Consider the following 21170-nt stretch of genomic DNA (forward strand, 5'->3'; position numbering starts at 1 on the left):
GCCTTGTCTGCTAATATATATATGCATATATATTCCTTTCTGTCTCAGTCCTGAAATGCCATCTTGAGCGAGCTGGACGCAACAAGCGCACCGCGTGAGCTTTCCCCAAGCAGGAGAGCAGTAGGCGCGAAGAAAAAATTGAGGGAGAAACGAAGAATAAGGGTGTCGAGAAACGGGAGGATGAGAGTAACCCGTGCGCCGGTGGCGTCTCCTACCGTGCGCCCCTCAATACAGGCGAAGTTGCGCCGTGCAGTGCCCAGCCGCGCACTCGGCGCCGACGGCGTCCCGAGCTTGGCGCGCTTTGCGGATTACGGGGGTCAGCCAGGTGAGCGGCGCGCTTTGGTCCGTTGGCGCGCCGGTGAGTCTCTTCTTCGTTTGCGCTGCATTTCGCAGCTTTGCCTGCTCACGTTGTACGCCTACATGCTGGTGGGACGGTCGCGGTTTCTACGCGAGACGTTGTCGTGATCAAATGTCACCGGTTCAGCAATAATGTCGGCGTCGTCGAAGCGCACCATAACGCAGAACTACCGCGATAACTTTGAAAATAATGAGACTGTTGTCTAAGTGAGCTGGAGAAGCAGCATTTGAGGTCACTTGACTGATTTCCGAGCTCACGTGGGCCTTGAGGCGCGTTCACACACTAAGTCGAGCACGTCATGCGACTGGTTCTGGCCGCTTCGTTCCGGTGCCTCCCTACTTTTATGCTACTCTAGGAACAGAGCTCATCGACCGAAATCGCGGTTGCGGGATGTAAATGCCGACTTAGATTAAGCGCTGCTGTGAGAGATTTGTTTGTTTGTTGTGACGTGCCCGCTAACAGCCAAAGGCTTTTTACAGTGGTGCACTCAGCGGTGAAAGAGAAAAGCATAATGAAAAAAATCATCATCGTCATCATCATCCTAACTACGCCCACTGCAGGGCAAGGCATCTCTCATCTTTTTCCAATTAACCCTGTCCCTTGCAAGCTGCCCCAACCTTTGCCTGCTAACTTCTTAATCTCATCCGCCCACCTAACTTTCTGCCACTCGCTGCTACGATTTCCTTCTCTTGGAGTCCACTCCGTTACCCTTAGGACCAGCGCTTATCTTCCCTTCGCATTACATGCTGTGCCCAGGCCTATTCTCTTGATTTCGACTAGGGTGACATTAACCCGCGTTTGTACTCTTATCCCCTCTGCCCGCTTCCAGTCTCTTAATATTCCACGTATCATTTCTCTTTCCATAGCTGGCTTCGTTTTCCTTTACTTGGGCTATTAAAACGACTCAGACAATGACAATGAATGACAGAAGAATTTAATATTCAAAAGGTATTAGATTATAGTCGCATTGAGCGGAGCAGCTTTATCCTGAATGATTTAAAATCCTGATCAAATATATCAGGACCCCGTGGTGCGGTGTCGCTAGGCATACACATAATTTGCATAATGGGGCTTATCCCTCTAGAGTTTCGTAGAAGCAGTTGAAAGTATGAACGTTGTTCTTCAACGACAGTAGAGAAAAAGGAATATCACGGTCGACGCTGGATTGTGTACATGTTGAACGTTCCGGAATTCAGCTAAAGCACACTAAGGCGCTGTTCGCGCTTTGTCTCCGAACCACGCGCAACTCGTTTTCTCTACTAATCTTGTTTGCTGAAACACGCTTTGCTGAAACACGCTTTGCTGAAAGCAGCGAAAACTGCGGTAAAGTTCTCCAGGTTCAGGTTTGTCAGCGATTAGAGCCGAAAGCTCGAAGAATGTGTTGAGCAGTGGCCTGTCACGTGATGTTGGGTGAGCCGGGCGAGTGCGGCATGCTCCAAAAGCTTGCCCAGGCATGAAGTTAGTGAGATAGGACGAAGATTTGCAGGTTTAAGGGGTGACGGGTTTGTGGGAATCTGGTATGAATAAGATTTTGGCATGACGCCAGGATTGCGGAAGGGTGCCCCCCTGCCAGCATGTGTTGATGTACCCCGTGAGCTGTGCAATCGACTGATCGTCCAAATTGAGGAGCATGCTATTGGAGATACGGTCAACTCCTGGAGGGGAGTTAGAGCGGAGGGTCAGGAGGGCCGCTCTTCTGCTTCCGTAATCTCCGCGTCGAGATTCGCATTCGGGGTGCCTGCATAGGGGGGCAGGGGGTTTGAGTTACCGGGAGTTGTGTGTACCTAAGTATGTCGATGACGGCGTCGGAAGAAAGGTCGGTCTTGTGTATAAGGCGTGTGACGTGGTGTTGTGTGGCTGTTTTGGATGGCGTGGGGTCAATTAAGTGATGGAGGAGTTGCCAACTGCTTTTTGCGGACAGATTACCAGCCATACTACCGCAAATCTGTCCCCAGTTATATCGGCAGAGTTCCTCAGAGTGCTCAGTAATTTGTGTTTGCAATGCGGCTAGCCGCTTTTTAATGGTCCGATTGAGCGTAGCCCTTTCCAGCGCTCAAGGATGCTATTGCGGGCCTCCCATAGGTAGGCCAGGCGAGTGCCGTGGGTGGGCGTATCGGGTGTAGTGTCAAGGGTTCGAGTGTGTGGGGAGACACCGTTCATGACTGATGCCACCCATTTCTTGATGCCTGTAATGTGATTTGTAACGTGATGTGTCATTTCTGTACTCCGGGATGTTGCAAGAAACAAAATATGTCGCCTTGTCCCAGAAGGTCATCATTGAAAAGGTAGTTACAGATTCATTCGCATGACATTCTTCACACGACTTCTACGCAGTCCTGTAGCTCACCGTGTCGTTTTCTGTTGAAACCTTTGGCAGACACGGCAGAGGAACCAAATCGTACTCTATGGCTGATAATAAAGCAGGCTTGTTGTTGATTACTGCGAAAGCGGGTAGTTAGGTGCAAGTGTCACGGGCACGACTGAAATTTAACAAGATAGCTGTGTTCCTAACTTTGTGCCGGAGGAAATGTCAACTCGCTTTCTTGAATAACAGAAGAAAAAATTGACGGTAACAGCACAAAGAAACTCGTACCACAGCAATGAAACGCACGTGTTCGCTGCCGAATGGCGTGATGCTATCCTTGAGTCTTTTGTTCTCGCGTATAGTCTTTAATCTCCTGGCCACAAGCTCAAATTCATCGTTCTTATTTGCTGGCTGTGCAATATGTGTAACCAGGACAACAGCACGTACATCTGGCAGCTCAGTCAAGTAGTATAGAAGAGATATATACATGTTTCCTTCCCTTCAGCTGTGAAGAAAAATTTTCGGCTTACGAAAGCTTTATCGTGGAGAGCATTAAGCGTTGTTTGCCTTACCTGAGCTATCGTGGAAAAGAACCCAACTTTCTTGAATAGAAGGGAGAGCTTGGGAAAATAGTTCTGTTCGTGTTCTTGCTGCTGTTAAGCTTGCAAGGCGACTAATCATTTTAGTGAGGTAAATAAAAAAGGTAAAACAAACAATAGCGTCCCGTTGCTCAGGCGCTGTACCAAGTTGGCTAAAGTGGTCATTGTGTCTCCTTTAATATCAGTGGTATTTGCGTTTATCGCGGAACATAAAAGGCGCTTTCATTGGAACATTTGACGACGGCTGTAGTCGCACGCCGTTGCCTTGTCCTACACGTGGCCAGGTGTGCTATCAGCAGCCAGGAGAGGCCAAGCCTCCATAATAGAGGCTACACCACCAAGAGACGTTCGTAGACAAATAATGTTTTTGTTCCTGCCACTCCAGGCCTCTCAGCCGCTAATGCCAAACAGCTGTCCCTGATCTATGAGCTAAGCCGGTAAGCTTAGATCTAATATTTATTTCTTCTCAGTGCTGCTTCCTTCACAGTCAACTCTGTGTATCCTCCCAATACTATCTCTACGAAGAGCTTCTGCGCAGGTCACCCGGAAGCTTTAATAGTGTTTCTTTTTTTTTTTTTTGAAGAAACGAATTGGCGCAGGAACTGTCTCACTTTTTGGTGAACACCTCAACCGTGCCGTGAGGGAACAGAGGAAGGTGGGAGTGAAAGAAGGAGAGAAAGAGGTGCCGTACTGGAGGGCTCCAGAATAATTTCAACCACCTGGAGATGTTTAACTAGGGTCCCTAGAAATACAAGTATTTCTAGGGATCCTACTTTAACAGCCTCTGATATTACACAACACACGGTCGCCATTTTCGCGGCATGGTACAGTCCAAACTAGAGTACAGCGCGCCCCAGATGACCGCGAACACAGCCGCGGTGCTCACGCATCATCCCATTCATCCGCGTTGTTCCGTTCTGCTTTGTATTTTGCGTTGTGGGGTGTAACGTTGTATTGCGGCGTTCCACCAAAGCGTCAAAAGGTCGGAAGGGGCGCGGTCTAATAGTGGTCCACAAAAATTCTTCTTAAGTTACCATAAAGAATCTAAACAGACCGCCTACTAGCCTTAAGCGTCTATAACACCATTGGGGAGCTCACGAGAGCGCACTTCGACTCGCAGTCATCCGCCTAGCGGCTGCCCCGACTGGCCGACACATCCTCAACCGACTGTCAATTAGGCTTCCGGCGGCCAGCCCGGACCTCGTCCCGGTGCCATGCCAATCCACCAAAACTTCGTCATCAAAACACTCCCTCGAAACGTTCACCCGGAGCATCACACGCGTCACTGCCAAGCGCGCGCGGCAGCTCTCCGCAAACACTGTCGTCCTGGACCAAACGCCATTCGGGTCAGCTCAGCATGCACCACAAATGGTGCAGTGGCCGTCGCCCACCACCCAAATCTCCCTCAACCCTACACCTTCGAGCTACCTCCAGACACCACCGCCGAAGGTGCAGAAGTAGTCGCAGTAACCTTAGCCCTCACGCACTGCACTGCAGCATAGATCCTTAGTGATTCCAAAACGGCTATACTCAACTTCGCGCGCCGACGGGTGCATGCACCCGCTGGGTGCCGTTGAGATAGCCAACCCCAAGTGTACCTCAACACGCAAAGCTCATTTGGGTGCGTCCGCATTCGGGGAGCCCCGGGAACGAGGCCGCCGATAATTTGGCCCGAGGGATAATTTCCCAGGCTCAGGCGGACCTCCTGCCTGAACACTCGCGGGAGCACATGCACACCTTTGCCGAGCTCACAGCGTTCTATGGCCTGGAGCGCCGCAACCATCCGCCAGCTAAGCCCTTCCTAAGCCACAGGGAGCAGACGATCTGGAAGAGACTCCAAACCCACAAGCTCCCTTCCCCTCCTCTTCTCTCTCATTATGGTGCCGCATCCCCGACCTCCGCAATGTGCGCATCCCCAAAATACACCCTTACCCACATTCTTATGAACTGCCCGGTGGATCTTCCTCCCGCTGGGCCCGCAGCACTCAAGACCTGGGAGAATTGGGGAACCGAACTCCGATACGATGACTCCGCTCGGCAGAAAATCGCCACCAGCTGGGCCGTCAACGTCATGGACTGCCATCACATGAACGTTTCATCGCGCGTGGGGCCGTGAGGGTCCCAGAGCCCTAAAGGGCTGAACCTGGCTATTATGAATTTTTCACCACCAACACTAAACAAAGATCTACTTATGCGTCTCACGTGCCATCTTGTAGCAGCCCGCGTCCAGTATCAAAGTCGTACGCCTCTCTTAATTAGCAACTATAGTGACTGGAATAATTCCAATAATTCTGTTAGCCACCAACGGATGGCGACATAAAGAGAGAAGACAGTCCACGTCGGTAACGAGATTTTGGCAAAGCATTTTCCAATAAATTCCTTAGTAGCGCGCCCTTTTTTCGTTTAATGGTCGCTTTTCTTTCAGTCATGTGGCAACTGTTGTGTGCCTGTCGCCACAAAACAAAGCCCGTAACCGAAATCCGATGTGCGTCACGCCCGGCTTGCCGCCCAGGCCGTGGAGTCAAATCGATGTACGCAGAAAGCTGGGCGATTTCCCAGGCTCAATATCTTCCCGCCTGCAACGAAAGGGACGACGGAGAGGTTGGGCACGAAGTGCCAATCCAACCCGCTTTTGTTGTCTTTGCACTTGTGTTCACAGCGAACAATTTGTATTTATTTGCTCGGCCGCAACAACGGTCTCGATAATTCGTTCTATATATATACATGTGCCTCCTGCTCTGTGACCATGCGTTCGCTGTCCAGCATCAAAGATACAGAGACCGCTGAAGGTCTTTCCCGGACCGATGAACAGGCTTTATAGAACTCTGGCGTTTGCTTATACTCTTTCTTTGGTATGTATTGTTTGTAGTTCTTTGCTGCGCTAGCATTTATATTACCTCGGTGTTGCGAACGCCGCAACCGAAGCACCCCGCTTGAGCTCTAAGGCCCCCTTTGTAGTGTCTTGCCCTAATATATAGAATAAACGAAGCTTGGTTAAAGAGAAACGCATTTGTTTTGTTTTATTCTGAAAAACATACCTGCACGGTTTAGTATTTTTTTTTTCAGCATAATAAAATATAGGCGCAATAAATTACGGCAGCTATAAACTTTGAAGATGGCTTGTGTTGGTGAGTTTTAGCCTTCGCTAAAATAGGTTCTGCCGTGGATATTGCAAAAAAATTATTTTTGAGAGAGCGGCTATCTCAGTGCAGCGTTCAATTTTCCCGACACCTCAGGCGTGCTGCACATATTGGGGGCTCTTTTTCGACTGTGCGAGCGAAGCTCGTTTACACGCTTGCGAACCTTCCTGCAGCGTTGAACCGCGATCTCTTAGCATCTCCTGTGCTTTTGTGCAGACGTTGAATCGCTGCGAGTCTATGGAAGCATCTTTTTACCACAGTCTGCAACTTAAAAGGGCCCCATCACAGGATAGCTTTGAAAAAGCTTTGCAAAGTTTCTAGGAGGTTTTGGCAGCATTTCGAAATTCTCCAAGAGAGCCTTTGCACGGCTGCTAATTTTTCTGAGCATTATGAGCTCTTAAACACGCACACATAATGAATTCCAAACATCATTTGTGTAGAAGTATAACTCGCCCCTACTCCCTCCGTCCATTATTTTTTCTACGTCCTTCTATTTGTGGGCTTCAACATTTTCAAAAGATTTGTCAGTAGCGCCAGTTCCATGTAGTTGTAATTAATTTGGCTTTCAAACATATATCCTATCCTCACATAAATTTCACTTCGCGCCTGACACAATTTCCTATCTGCGTATACGGCCTACCTCTCGTTCCACCTCTGATGATGGTGATTTTTTATGGCGCAAGAGCATCTGGGGACAAAAAGCGCCATGGTACAAGGTATTTTTTTCTTCTAAAGGTGGAGTCAGAGACCCATTTCACAAACATAAAGAAGCCGAGCACCAGGCCAGGGGAAAGCTTGTACCCATTGTATCACCGGCGAGTACCCAGTGAAACTGAGGGTCGAACCAGGCACCTCCCGCATGCGAGCCGGATGCTCAAACCACTAGGCCACTTGTCTAAAGTTTGGCCCTGAGCAACTTATTCTCGACACCGGCGCCAGCTGGGCATCCCTGAAAGCCGCCGACGCATCTCTGCCAGCATATTTGACAGTCTCGAGAAGAACTAGTGGTCAGCGGGGTCTCGTCATCATGTTTTGACATCGGTGTTCGTCTCCAAAGGGGAAGGTGACAGCCGGGCCCATGCATTGGTAAGAAACACCTGCGACCACATGCAAACCGCGGTGACGTCACTCGTGAAGGTTCCTGTGTCTGCCCGACGTAGAAGGCACTCTCCTCTCAAGCTCAACACGTGACGGGTAGAGAGTGAGTGATCTGCCACCGTGAACTTCGATACGCCTTCCTCAGCAAACCCGGTCTCCATCTAGGGATTTTGGGGAAGAAAAACTTTATAAAATTCTGCGCAGAGCGTCCCTCACATCAAATAGCTTACTCACGTCGAGACTCTTTCACTGAGATGCACTCTCAGTTGCTGTACGTGTACATAATATAAATAGTTGCATAAAGTTTTCCTTGCCTTCCTCATAACTCAGTCTCCGATCATCCTCGTCCCATCTCCGGTCCGGCCATGCTACCCGAGTCGCAACAACTGGTGTCAGCTGTGGAATCCGAAGTGGCCTGATCGCAACAATCCCTTGTTACAACTGAATCACATGCCCATGCTTAAATTTCTGTATTACAAAACAATAGAAAAGGCTTCAGCTTAAGTTAAGGACAACGCAGCGATCCATGGAAAGAAAAGTGATAGGTGTAACGTTAATGACCGGAAGCGAGCAGATTAGATGAGGGAACAAACGCGGGTTAATGATGTCTTAGTAGAAATCAAGAGAGAGAAATGGGCTTGGGCAGGGCATGTAATGCCAAGGCAGGATAACCGCTTGTCCTTAAGGTAATGGAGTGGATTCCAACAGAAGGCAAGCGTAGCAGGGGGCGGCAGAAAGTTAGGGGGGCCGATGAGATTAAGAAGTTTGCGGGCATATGGTTGCCGCAGCTGGCAAAGGACAGGGTTAATTGGAAAGACATGGGAGAGGCCGTTGTGCTCTAATGGGCGTAGTCAGGTTGATGATGCTGCTGATTATGAGGAGAAATTTCTCCCTGATAGGAACCATTTTTATGGTCCTTAGTGCTAAGCTCTAAAGTTTCCCTGGTTATACTGCTCATGATGGCTGTATAGCTAATTTACATGTGCCAATAATCCCAGTGTAACTCACTCATTCTTCTTTCGGTTTCTCGTGGTGTTTTACGAACGAATTGCTTCTCACACCATGTTTTCTACCTGTTTTATCTTTCGATGTTTTCAAAAAGTTTTCTTTGTCATGCAATATTTTCTTTGGTATCATTAAGGGTTTTGCTGAGACGGCAGCGCATCGGTTGCCAAATCGAAAAGTCTTCGATACGGCAGACATCTCGTTTTGAAGGTTCATATAGCGTCCATCCTGACTTCCTACGTCTTAACTTCGTTTCTTGCCTGCGCGTCCTGCTTTTCTGTTACGAAGCCATCGATTACCAAGACTTGTCACAGACGGCTTTTTTTTAACTGGATATGCGTTCCAGAGCCGAGTTGTTCAAAGCGCTATGCTGACACGCTACAGGGTGCGCACCCAAGTAACGCGGGCTGCAATCATTAAGCTTCAAATACATTTCATTTTCGATATTTCTGCAATGCTGTGCACGATCGAACAGACAAAACATAGTGGGAATCCGTGGTGAGGCGTAATTGCGATACACAACATAAAGAGCAGGAGCCTACGCAGTTTTCTGAATGTAAATACCTTACACGGCTATTTATAATACACCGTCATACCCAACTTATGCCCTATCGCAAGCGTTCGAATTAAGAAAAAAAAATTGCATTCCTGGATAAAAAAAAGAAAGAAATAAGGAGACAGACTAGCGACAACAAGAAGAAAAATTATGGGCATGCGATCAATTTTATCGATATGCGACAGAATGCGACAGCATGCGCTTTGTGGCTTGTGCATTCCTTTCTGTTTGATGCGACCCCGCTGCGATTGTTCAAACCTCGCGCCGTACCGTTCCGCTACATTCTCGTCAGATGCCACTTCACTGCGTTTTTTTTTTGCACATTGCGTGCGGAAGCGGATGAAATTTGATGAACACGACTAAATGCCAAGTACGAGAGAGGCACGTATGGAAGTTGTTGAAGGCGATGACATCCAAATCACACCTCGAGAGGAGGAGTAGGAGAAGGAGGACGAGGAAAGGCAGGGAGGTTAACCTGAAGAATAACCGGTTTGCTACCCTGCACACGGCGAAATAGGAGAGGGGAGAAAAAGATGAAGGAGAAAAGAGAGTTGCAGGAAATTGAAGTCACTATGTGAAGTCACAGCGTTCGGTACACTCACAGCCTATCGTGCAGGCCAGAAGTCCTCAAGAAGCGGAGTAGTGCCTTGGAGGTCTTCACCGCCGACGATCGCCGCGGCCAGTGGCCGAGAAGCTTCGTTTCCGTCAGTGGGCGCGGATCTAGACGCTCCAGTGCAAGGCAGAGAGACTGCCTTTCGGCGCTGTAGGCAGGGCATTCACAAAGAATGTGGGCTATAGTCTCATCACACCCGCAGATGGCACATGCAGGGCTGTCAGCCATACCTATTAAGAAGGAGTAGTGCTTAGTGAAAGCTACACCGAGCCACAGGCGACACAACAAAGTTGCTTCACGTCGTGGTAGGCCGGATGGAAGCCGAAGCTTCTAATCTGGGTCTAAGGTTTTTAGACGCGAAATCGAGAATTGGCCTGAATTCCACGCGGCAAGCGTGATGTCCCGCGACAGTGGTCGAAGCCTACCCTCTGCGTCGGCTCTCGAGATGAGGATGGACACACAATTACCCCCTTTGGTGAGCAGCTTGTGCGGCCTCGTCCGCACGGTGGTTGCCTGCGATGTCGCTGTGTCCTGGCAGCCATTGTAAACAATATCGTGCCCTTTGTTGATGGCTGAGTGGTGGAGCTCTCGGATTTCCGCGACAAGTTGTTCATGGGACCCATGACGAAGAGCGGATTGTAAGGCTTGGAGGACTGCCTTTCACACCTCGAGAGAATGGCTATTTTACACGCTGGATGGAGGGCTGCGGTAATGGCGCAGTGGTGTAATGCAGCGGCCAGTGAAACTGATCTGCTCGCGCCGCCGTCGGCTCGAATACAGTTTTCAGCTAATTCTATTCGGTTTCATACCCCGATAGTGTGCGACTACACTGGCGAGCGGCGGGTTTTTGCTCCGACGAGGCTCCTATCAATCGCATAAAAAGAAAGCTTTCCACCGCGTCTGTGCAGTATGCGAGAAACTACTTCTGCTAAATAGTACATTAGCTTTAAAGTGACTTCAGCTATACCATTCTAAATACATTTGTGCTCAGGTACTTCGGTTATTAAAGCGGTGCTATTTCCATGACCGGTAGCCGCATGGTGATGTTGGCTGTTGTGCTTGTCATGCCCGTATTCCCGCGGCGAATAAGCGGGTATGGTAGAAAGTGCTCGAATACTTGCTATGCAATAGTGAACGGAGTGCTGCCAAGTGAGGAGCAATCACAGTTATTTCATTCCGTTTAATTCGTTTTGAAAGCCCACATCAATGAAAAAAGTGGCACGGTTTTAACGTAGCTAAACCGAGTAGACGTCCGAAAGCATTTTTTTTTTTTTGCTGAGACGCCTGCATTTCAAGCGACGATATTAGACACGTTAAGTTCTAACAGAGGGTAAGCTGATCTGATCTGTGCGCGCCGCAGATGGAAGTTGATTAAGACATTGACATCACAACTTACAGTATCCGTTTTTTTGCCTGTGGAGAAAAACTGTGCTGTGCCATATGATCTCGTTATGTTGCTGGGACTATTTAGTCTCTGGAAGAGCCGCATGTTGGACCGCCAAGCCGAGTCACCACGGTCGTCGAAATCTTTGCTTCGTGAGCAATGCGCTTTGCTGCTGGGAGTATATGGTGCCCGTGAAGAGCCACCTATAGCTGGCTCCCCTATCTAGATGCATGTCTGTGCCTCCCAGACTTTTGATGTTTTGGAAGGTGGGGTTGTACAGGGGTATAACGGCCTGGTGTTTTGAGGCGTAAGCTTGCCTAGATCTTTCTTTTAGGCACTATTTCCGTGCAATAAAGAAAGAAACTGTGGCGATAGCATAGCGTTCTCATGCAGTGGCCAACAAAGTTGATCTGTTCGCGCCGCCGAGGGTTCTACAGCCAGTCGCGGAAATATTTTTTATATCTGCATGCGCTGTTGCTATGCTAGGTTTTGCCAAGTTCACCTTCAAGGTCAAGCTTTACACAAACTCGGTGAGCCGGTTAGAACTCTTGAAGTAGTGCTTTCGCAATAAAAGAGTTCATTTCTTCTTTCTCCGAATCTTTCGCAAGACTGCGGTGAACGGACCGCAGGGATCGTGAAACGTCGTGTTGTATAGGCGGTGAGTGCTGCGTAGGATCCAGCGTAGCTTCAACCGAGGCGAAAGAAGCAGCTTGCGTGATCGCATGGGACGCTACGCCTCGTGCAGCAGCGGAGCGCTAAGCCTTGTAGGCTTCGGCTTGTCATTCTGCAGAAACTGGAATCCGACCGGCCTATAGACTACGTGTGTGTCAGCGCTTTGAAGTTCGCCTTTCAGAACTTGGACATCCTGTTTTATTAGTTCGTTTTTCTCGTTTCCTCAGCACGTTTTGTCGAACTTAAGCTAAGAGCACATAGAAAAGCGCTGAAGATGGATAAGGTACAGTGGTGCAGAGTGCGCATGGGGCAGGACAATGCATCAAGTGCGCAGAGCAGAAAGGCGAGTAAACGGGATGTTTTCAACTCCACAAGAGCACGTTAGATTCTTGAAGGCAGTGCTAGACAGGTTATTATTTGTCTTTTTTGAAACCTCATACTAAAACTTTCAGAAGAGAAGAGTTAGGCAAATAAATTGGAGAAAGAAACACCGTTTTCCGCCAGAATAGCCGCCGGTAGGTCCCTTGTGTAAGAAGGCTGTCTTTTTTTTTTCCCTGGAAGCCACGCAGTGGTGACAGGAGGAACGCTAGGAATAATCACAGAAGTTATAAAGGGAACTTATTGTGCGAACTTGTGAAGTTCTCCTTCACATCTCTGTCATTTCATATGAGTTCACTGTACTGTCGGGTTCATTACTCGCTCATTACATTAATTTCAAAAAAAAAAAAAGAAACAGGAAGCGAGGCACTGGAATTATTGCGGATTTCGGGAGTGCGGGCTGCCTGCCCAACTATACGCGCGTAACCCGTTGCGTCCTCAATCCTAAAAGCATTTACGCGCTGTTATTCCGGCGGATCAGTGAAGCGTGAGTGGGTTCCCATAATGTGGGCTCAGACGAGCTGACCGGATAGCGGACGATCCGCGACGACCGCCCTCCGCGGGACGCAAACATCACTCCTATTAGTCCGATTGGGCGAAATACTCTCAAGGTCACTCAGTGGAATTACATTTGCGTCACGTGACAGGCAGTCCGGAAGGATTGTCCGCAATCCAGTCCGCTCGTTTGAACCCATTTTTAACAAAAACTTGGATGGATTCGAAGACGACGATACCTTCGAGAGCGAACACGAAGCTTAATAAAACGTCAGAGAGAACGATGATTGAATTGATCGCGAGAAATAAAAATAAACGCTTTCTGACAAGAAAGCAAACACTGTCTGTGCAAAGAACAAAGATGCTGAGCGTTATTTTCTGCAGGTAAGTTTGCGGTTCAAACAAAATTGCTTGGAGAATTTGCCCTCGAAATTACTATACGCATAAGTTACCTGAACTGCCAGGTGCCAAGTGGCTGAGCGTCCGCCTCTCATGCGGGAGGTGTGGGTTTCGATCCAAAGTGCAGCGAGGCACCCACCAGTGATACAATCGGTACATGCTTTCCCCTGGCCTGGTTCTCGGCTTATCTGGGGTGAAATGCTTGGAAACTGAGCTTTGAGCCCACCTTGGGAAGTGAAACATACTTTGTTCTATGACGCTCCTTGGCCACAGATGCCTTTGCGCCATAAAAATCCATAATCATCATCATAATCATCATGAAAGGCCAGTCAGCGATGCAATTGTTCCACTGCACGTCTAAAAACTGCTACCGTCAGCCTCTTTGGTCGCGAGGAACACGAGACGTTATTCTCAAAAATTCGAGGCGCGCGTTTGGCTGATACCATTGATAGCCTAGGTATAGCGCTGCACATGTCGTTCCCTAAAAAAATTCTTGCCTCTCTCGCAACAACTAGCCAGACACCTTGCTCTTGTGATCGTTCACAAAAGTCACCATCATGCTGACGGAAGGAAACTGATCAATTGGTGATTTAAACTGCATAAAAACCATCGACAAATAAAAGCTCTGCCTTTCGCTCAGGCTTGGAAGAGCAGCATTGAAGAGACCCTGCTCAGTGGGGCAAAGGATACCTACAAGCGACGCAAATGATCCAGAACAGCACCAGCGCTCGACAGATGCTTTGAGTATGTTTTCCAAGAATTTTTCTCTGTCGCTGCCATACCACGTTTAAACTGTCCAACTTTCGCCTACTGAATGCATGGCATAAACATATGTGGGCTATAAGAACGAGCGGTGCGCATGGCGTTCATTTCTACAGCTACAGCTACGTGCGCGCTGCGGTGACACTGGAAAATGTGAAGAATGCGTGCTGACACCCCCTGTAGAACACTCTGTGACATTTATCACTGCATACGGGCGCTGGGTTCTGTAATGTGCGCTCATCTATTTTAACGCGTCAACCTTTCATCCTCCTGCGCAACACGAGCATCGCAGACCAACGTATCGTAAGCACGCGTCGTTGCACGCCGTGAGTGCCATTGAGCAACGTTACCGGAACGACAAATGTTGAGCCCCTTTTCTTCACGACCACTGCCCTTCACTATTGTAGCACTAGCTCACAGTGCGACTCCGAGCTGGCTACCTTTAATTAATGCAGCTGGCAACGTCCGGCAGCATGTAATAATAGCCGCTGCAGCCATTGTGCTGGGCGGCGAGGACAGAGCGGCCGATGTAATACGTGGCCGTGCATGCACATGCGGTTAATCTCCGGCTTCCGCTCATTTTTCGTGCCTGGTAAGTGCAGGTTGAGAGAACATGAAGAGGAAAAACTGATAAATTTACACGTATTGAAAGCTATGAGTTCTTCAGCTAAGTGGATTAAGCGAAAGGATTTTGTACTGCAATACAAAAATTCAGAACATTAACGACGAATTGTAAAGCCTCATGCTTAGCAGACTAAGAATTGTTCATTATTTGAGCTAAATGAATTATTTACTAAGTGGGTTAAAGATGTCGAGAAATCTACTTCGAACAAAATCCAGTGGCACATAATAATAATAGTAATAATAATAATTGGTTTTTCGGGGAAAGGAAATGGCGCAGTATCTGTCTCATATATCGTTGGACACCTGAACCGCGCCGTAAGGAAAGGGATAAAAGAGGGAGTGAAAGAAGAAAGGAAGAGAGAGGTGCCGTAGTGGAGGGCTCCGGAATAATTTCGACTACCTGGGGATCTTTAACGTGCACTGATATCGCACAGCACAGAGGCGCCTTAGCGTTTTGCCTCCATAAAAACGCAGCCTCCGCGGTCCAGTGGCACATGAAAAACTGCTTTTGGTTCTACTTTGTTTCAAAGAAATTCAACACAAGAAAAAAATACCACCACTTCAATCAAACCCACAACCTATGTAGCTGCTTCGCCTGTGACATGCGGTTCTCTCTACCCTAAAAAAAGAGAAAGGGGGCGAAATTATTAACACCAAAAAAAAAAATTAATTAACCAATATCAAATGCACTTGAGTACCCGGCGCCAGAGAATGAGGAGAGGAGGATGAAACTAAAAATATGAACTTTTTATCACCTTGCTTTTCATCCATTTAGAAAGAATAAAATCTTAAAGCAAAAGCATAACCTGTGGGCACTAGAAAGAAATTATATACCGCATCTTATTACAGCTCATCTGACAGCCTTTATCAATTCAAAATATGAACCACCGTCTTTTATTGTGGAGAAAAAAACTGGCCTTACCAAATTAATGTAAGTATAATAGAATAAAACAGAGGCTCTCGTCATTCGGTAATCCATAAACCAGATGGCGAACTGAATCTGAGCTGAAGTTAACAGATATAGTCGTTTATGCGAATGTCTCGAGCCCGACCCCAGCCCAGTGCACCCTATTTGTAGATCCCGCGAAAGTATACAAACCAATGCCAAACCAATGTCGTCTTTCTTGTGTCCCGTCCTTGAGATGATTTCGAACCAACTAGCCCGAATGCCTACTCTCGTGCATTATTTTCAATGTTAAGACTAAAGAATCATTGTAAAGGTCGGTGTACGCACGCGGCATCTTGTCAGGCTGTCCAGGCGTCAGCGCCCGGTCGCAGTAATTCCCTTTGGTGCCAAGGTGCCCGTCGGGAAGGTGTCATTCGCGCGGCCGTTGAAATGACAAACGTAGCGGATCGACTGGCGGCCGGTGGATCGCGAGAGACAACATTGCATTTGTACAGGCCTGCGGGACGACGCCTGAAGGCGGCGACGTCGCGTCGCGGACACCGGCGTCAGATTAGTTTTAGCGCGAACTTCGCTTGCAGATTGGCAATGTCCTCGGGCGTGCAGAGGGCGCGCAGGGGCTGGGCCAGCCAGGACCGGGCATGACAAAGGAGATGCACTCACGGGGACGGGGTTCCATGCATAGGTCGTATTGTCAGCCGAAAAGGCAAGTTTTGGGCCTCCTTCCAAGCCGCCAAGCCGCTGGGGCAAAGGTCACTGACATGACGGGTTATTGGGAAAACCGAAGCGCCAAGATGGCGGTGGCTTATTGCGGTAGGCAGAGAGCCCTCTACCCGGAAGGACGCATGGAAACGATGCTGCCAATTTACCTTAATAACCTAAGCGTTGAGTATGCCGGGTGCGATGGTGGAGCGTAAGCGACACGGGGCGAAAGGGAGATTTGGTCCCCTGATGTTTGTTCCCCTTCCTCCCTAAGAAAGGGTTTCGCGTTTACGGTGAAGGCTGGGGGGCAGGACTTTAACTAGCACGAAACACTTCTTGCTTGCATGTATGTCTTGGGGGAGATTTATGGTACTTGCAATGTTGCAATGTTGAAAGGGGCGTTGGATGCAGCAAGAGACCAATCAGGTCGATGTATGCTGCAATTGGATGCGATTCGAGTTTGGGCTGGACCTCGAAGCTTTAAAACAGAGACCGGGAGTCTAGTCGGTTGTCCTGAGCTTTGGCTTGAGGAGTACTACATTTTCGGCTCGCCTAGCTAGCCAGATCTATGCGTCATTTTTGCCGTACCTTGCTGTGTGTATTGTAAATTATGTATGTAAACTTCAAGTTAATCTCTTTTGTTCCCTGATATAGTGTCGCTATCCCTAATTTGTCGTCCTTCATCACAGTCCCGAACGGAGCGCACGTCCGGGGCATGTTGCTACGCCTTCATATCATCAAGAACTTTTCACTGAGAAAGAAAAAATTCACTATCATATTTTGTCGGTTAATTCAGCTGGAAGATTTCTTTAGTTCTTTCAGCCGCAGAACAGGATATCAGGCGGCAACCACCGTAACGAGCAGTAATAGTGCGACGATTGGCCGTAATCAACTGGAAGGTCCCGCCGTTTCGAGTGGGCAGTGGCACTACCTTTTCACTCTTGAAACACAAACGCCCAAATCGCGACGGAGACTGCTTTCCAGGCAAACCCAGATGTACGACTTCCGTTTCAGAGGAAACGGCGCTCAATCGATTCGCTGGGCGGTGATATTCGCGGCAATGATCCGAGACGGACACAGGAGGAGGGGTGGTGAAATGTAGTGAAAATTGTCGATTTTCGCGCAGATCGATAAGTGGAGGGCAGTAAACTAATGGCGCTGCGTCAGCAAGAACACGCCTGTAATCTGTTTTTCCTTGGTGACCTTTTCGGTTAAAGCAAACAATGAAGCCTAAACACGAAATGTTGTGCGGGCGTCGGCACAGTGGTCTTTTGTACAAAGCGAGGGATCAATTCTCAAAGGCTCTAAAGTAACTACAACTGAGGTTCCGCAGAAAACCGCGTCGTCTATTCTTCTGTCCGTCTTGAGTTCCGAAGGATGCGCTTAAAACCCTTGGCAAAGAGAGATGCAGCTTGAAAAAAAAGTGGGAACATTCGAGGAACTTGCAATTTTGTGTTGTGTGGTGAGAGGCGACACAAGATCGCTTGCGCTTGATATTAAAAAAAATAGCTAAAGAAAAGGTTTTCTATCTTCAACAATGAAAGACAGAAAGCGGAAGAAATAGAGGTGTTGAAATTTTCCAGAGAAGCCCGAAATAACGGTCTATTTCTCAGAAAAGCTAATGGAAAATAATAGCGCCAGGAACGTTTCTTTAGTGTACGTGCTCGAAAACCGGCATTTCAGTCCCTAACCGTTATTAATCTTTGTTCTTACTTTGAAAATAAAGGTCATGAAGCACTTGGAATACTTCAGGATTAGCGCGCATGTCCACGAACTGTTTTAAGCAGAGGACAATTTTAGCGTTGGTACTTTCCACGGCTCCTCTGCTGCTTCACGTTTCACGAGTAGGCTCTTAGAGCATATGGAAAAGACGAAGGAAAGGAATCGCACAGCGAGTACACGCACGCGCGCCACCGGTTTTTATCGTAATGGATTAAAACAAAAACTCCAGTCTGTCTGACCGTCTCGAGTAGGTGCAAGCATAAAATGCACTTTAGCAAAGGCGGAGCACATTATATTACGGCTCTTTTATGGTAATACCTGCACTTCCGTATCGGCCATGGCCTTCGGCTGCTGGCTCCGCCGCCTTAGACCGCTTGTCTTCTACTCTCTCCGAATCGCGCTTTGTATATCTGGCCGCTTTAATGGCTTGAGGAGATGCTGACATCAGTCGCTCTTTTGTAGCGATAGCTACGCTACGCCATCTCTTCGACCCTTCAGGGTGGCACCCCTTGAGCTCCGTGGCGGCGCCGTTGGTCACGTGGTTGGTCACGTGGGTTGATCACGAGGTCCGGAGCAGCTGCTGCTGCCGGCGGTGCGGCGCGCAACCGCTGGAACAAACAGCTGTGCGCATGCGCCGTGTCAAGTGGGACGAAGATGAAGAAGGAACGCCCAGCGAAACGGAGCGACAATAGACTGACTTCGCAGTTCGACTGAGCGAGTTCCACTCGGGCAGCTGTAGCTATCGCGTCTCTCCGGGTTTAACCAGAGCTAAACCACCGCCATTTTTTCCACTACTAGGCAGCGCGCCAGGTGTCCCGAATCGTTTTTAGAGCTTGTGTGCCGACCGCATTCAGCCGCTTTTCTTTCGTTCTGGGTCGTTCTTTCGCTCGGCAAGTTGCTGGTTCAGGGTTCCTCGCCGCGCTCGATACGCCGTAGAGTAGGGCGCCCACCCTTCTTCGGCGTTGGCGACTCGTTCTCACCTTCCTGTGCTGCTTGATAAACCACTAGTCTGCTATATAGACTAGCTTTTATACCTCTTGATTCGTACTGCTGGCCACGCCTGCGGCACTGTTGTCGAAGAGCACTTGAAAGCGGGCGGGCGGATCAAAAATTACAAAGAAAACGTTAAAGCACTTAGGAAGCTAGATATAGTTGTACAAATTACAATGCATAGCACAAGGCGTTGTGGCGATGGTCAAGTAATCAGGGGCATCTGAGAATGAAGCTGGTCTGTTTGCATCAGCGCTGTTTCGAATATAGCTCGTGGCTGAGATTTGAAAGTTTCACTTTTTATGCGTTACTAACACCAGCCCCACTACAAATAAAAAGTGTCCGGCGTCGTCCGGCGTAGTGTTTTGTACGTCACGTGTTGCCTGCCGACCGTGGCAGGTGACCAATTGGAGAGAGGGAAGTCCTCATCTCTTTTTGGAGCAGAGAAGAAGAAGAGGCCCGCAGGTGGATGCTACGAGAAGAACCCAAAAACGAAAATAACCAGCCACTTGTCCAGCTTGGAAGATCGCGAAGTGTAGAGGCGAAATCATCGTCATCACATCATCATCATCAGCCGAACTACGCCCACTGCAGGGCAAAGGCCTCTCCCATGTCTAATTAACCCTGTCCTTTGCCACCTGTGCCAGCAAACTTCTTAATCTCATCCGCCCACCTAGCTTTCTGCCGCCCCCTGATAACTTGTAACTTGCTAACTTTTAAGCGTGAAAGAGTGAAGGGGCCGGAAGAACCCAGAGGGTGGCTCCACGGACAAAGGAGGTTCTAACGCGGGCAGAGAAATGTGCAACTTCAAGGTGGTTGCTACGGGAACAACCCGTTGATGGCTGACGTGAAAAGTGGTGTGCCAATCGGCCATTTCGAATGAACTTTCGCTAAATAATGAACTAAGCCGACAACCTTTGCTCTTGAAGCAAGGAGAAGATCTAATACTCGTGCATTATTATCGGATATTGATAATTCAGCGCCCCCGTAATTCTTTCTCCTAAACAACATTCGAACACAAAATTTCGCAGTGTTTTTGGTAGTTTGCCTTCAGGCTGGTCTTCAGGCACAGGGAAATTTTGCCTTGCCTTTGCCGAGAATGGGAGCTTAAAATCATTTCATCCTAGAAAAAAAAAACAGCGCCTTGCTTGGCACCCAGGAGCCACTCAAGTTTTTTTTTTTTTTTGGCATGATTACAATATAAGCAGAAGAGTGCCATAGGTGGTATTGAAGAAGCGCAGCCATTCGTTCCAAGCTTGCATTTTTCTTTTCTACATGAACTTTCCTGCAATAAATGAAATTTTCATACTCTATCGCTTTACATCGCTGGAAACAAGTAAAAAGGATGAAAACAAGGAAACTCTGAAGAACAATTCGTCACATCCAATATGCTCCATTAACGAACACAAGTGTGACATCTTTCTCATAAATGACATCGTTATCAAATGTCGTATATCCCCCAGAGGCCTAAAGTTTTTCCACCTGCGCCTGACAGCTTTAATCATTATTCACCGCAATCCGTTATTACAGCGTCACTTGAGCAAGTCCCGGAGTCACGTTGTCTGCCCAATTTCCATTTCTAACTTCACCGAGTGGCATGATGGGAAGTAGTTTTGTGATTCATTAAACGATGAGTTTAGCGAATAGTAGGCTTAGCTGCTATGCGGCATACAACTCGATATAACTAGTTATTATTTTGCAGTTCTGCCACTTCAAGAAGAAATATTTCAGGGAGAATAATGAATGAGCGACTGTTCTGAGTGCTTCGAGATGAAACCTTTAATGAGCTACCTCATTACCATATTCACTCCTATTCATCACCTATGTCGCGAAGACACACGGAATAAATTTAGGCCTCATTGTTTGGCACGTGTACCTCTCATAAGCCTAAGGAGGCGGATGAAAAGGAAGAGGAAAGGCGGGGAGGCCATATTACTTGAGGAGAAGAAGAAGAAGAAGAAGAAGGCTAACCGGTAGATGAGACCAGTTTGCTACCCTGCACTGGGGGAAAGGGATGAGCGGATATAAAGGTTAGAGAGAAAAGAGAGTTATAAGAAAAAGCAGAGGCGAAAAGACTTCGGCTATTGTCACAGCCTGTCGTGCAGGATCTACACTTTCAAGAACCGTAGGAGGGCCTGACAGGCCCTCACCGCCGGTGATCGCCGCTGTTTGTGTCCAAGCTTCTTGAGCTCTATTAGCTGGCGTGAATCGATGTGTTCCAGCGCAAGGCGTAGAGAACTTCTTTCAGAACTGTACACTGGGCATTCACAAAGAATATGAGATGTGGTCTCATCGCACCCACAGATGTCGCATGCAGGGATATCTGTCATACCGATCACACTAGAGTAATGGTTTGTGAATGCGACGCCAAGCTACAGGCGGCACAGCAAAGTTGCCTCACGTGAATGGCGAGCTTTCCAGCGTTGTGTTTCCCCGGACAGGCAGAATGGCTGTAAGCAGGTAC

General features: G+C 48.3%; 1 protein-coding gene across 1 annotated transcript in view; it reads left to right on the forward strand.

The window, feature by feature from the left end:
* Positions 1–258: 258 nt before the first annotated feature.
* The window catches only part of LOC144123625 (gonadotropin-releasing hormone receptor-like), a 49432-nt gene continuing 28520 nt past the window's right edge, over positions 259–21170 (forward strand). The window contains exon 1 of the mRNA XM_077656426.1: positions 259–358. The gene's annotated coding sequence lies outside the window, so the exon portion shown is untranslated. The remainder of the gene's footprint in view (positions 359–21170) is intronic.

The sequence above is a fragment of the Amblyomma americanum genome, chromosome 3 (genome assembly GCF_052857255.1).
Source record: "Amblyomma americanum isolate KBUSLIRL-KWMA chromosome 3, ASM5285725v1, whole genome shotgun sequence".
Lineage (NCBI taxonomy): Eukaryota > Metazoa > Arthropoda > Arachnida > Ixodida > Ixodidae > Amblyomma > Amblyomma americanum.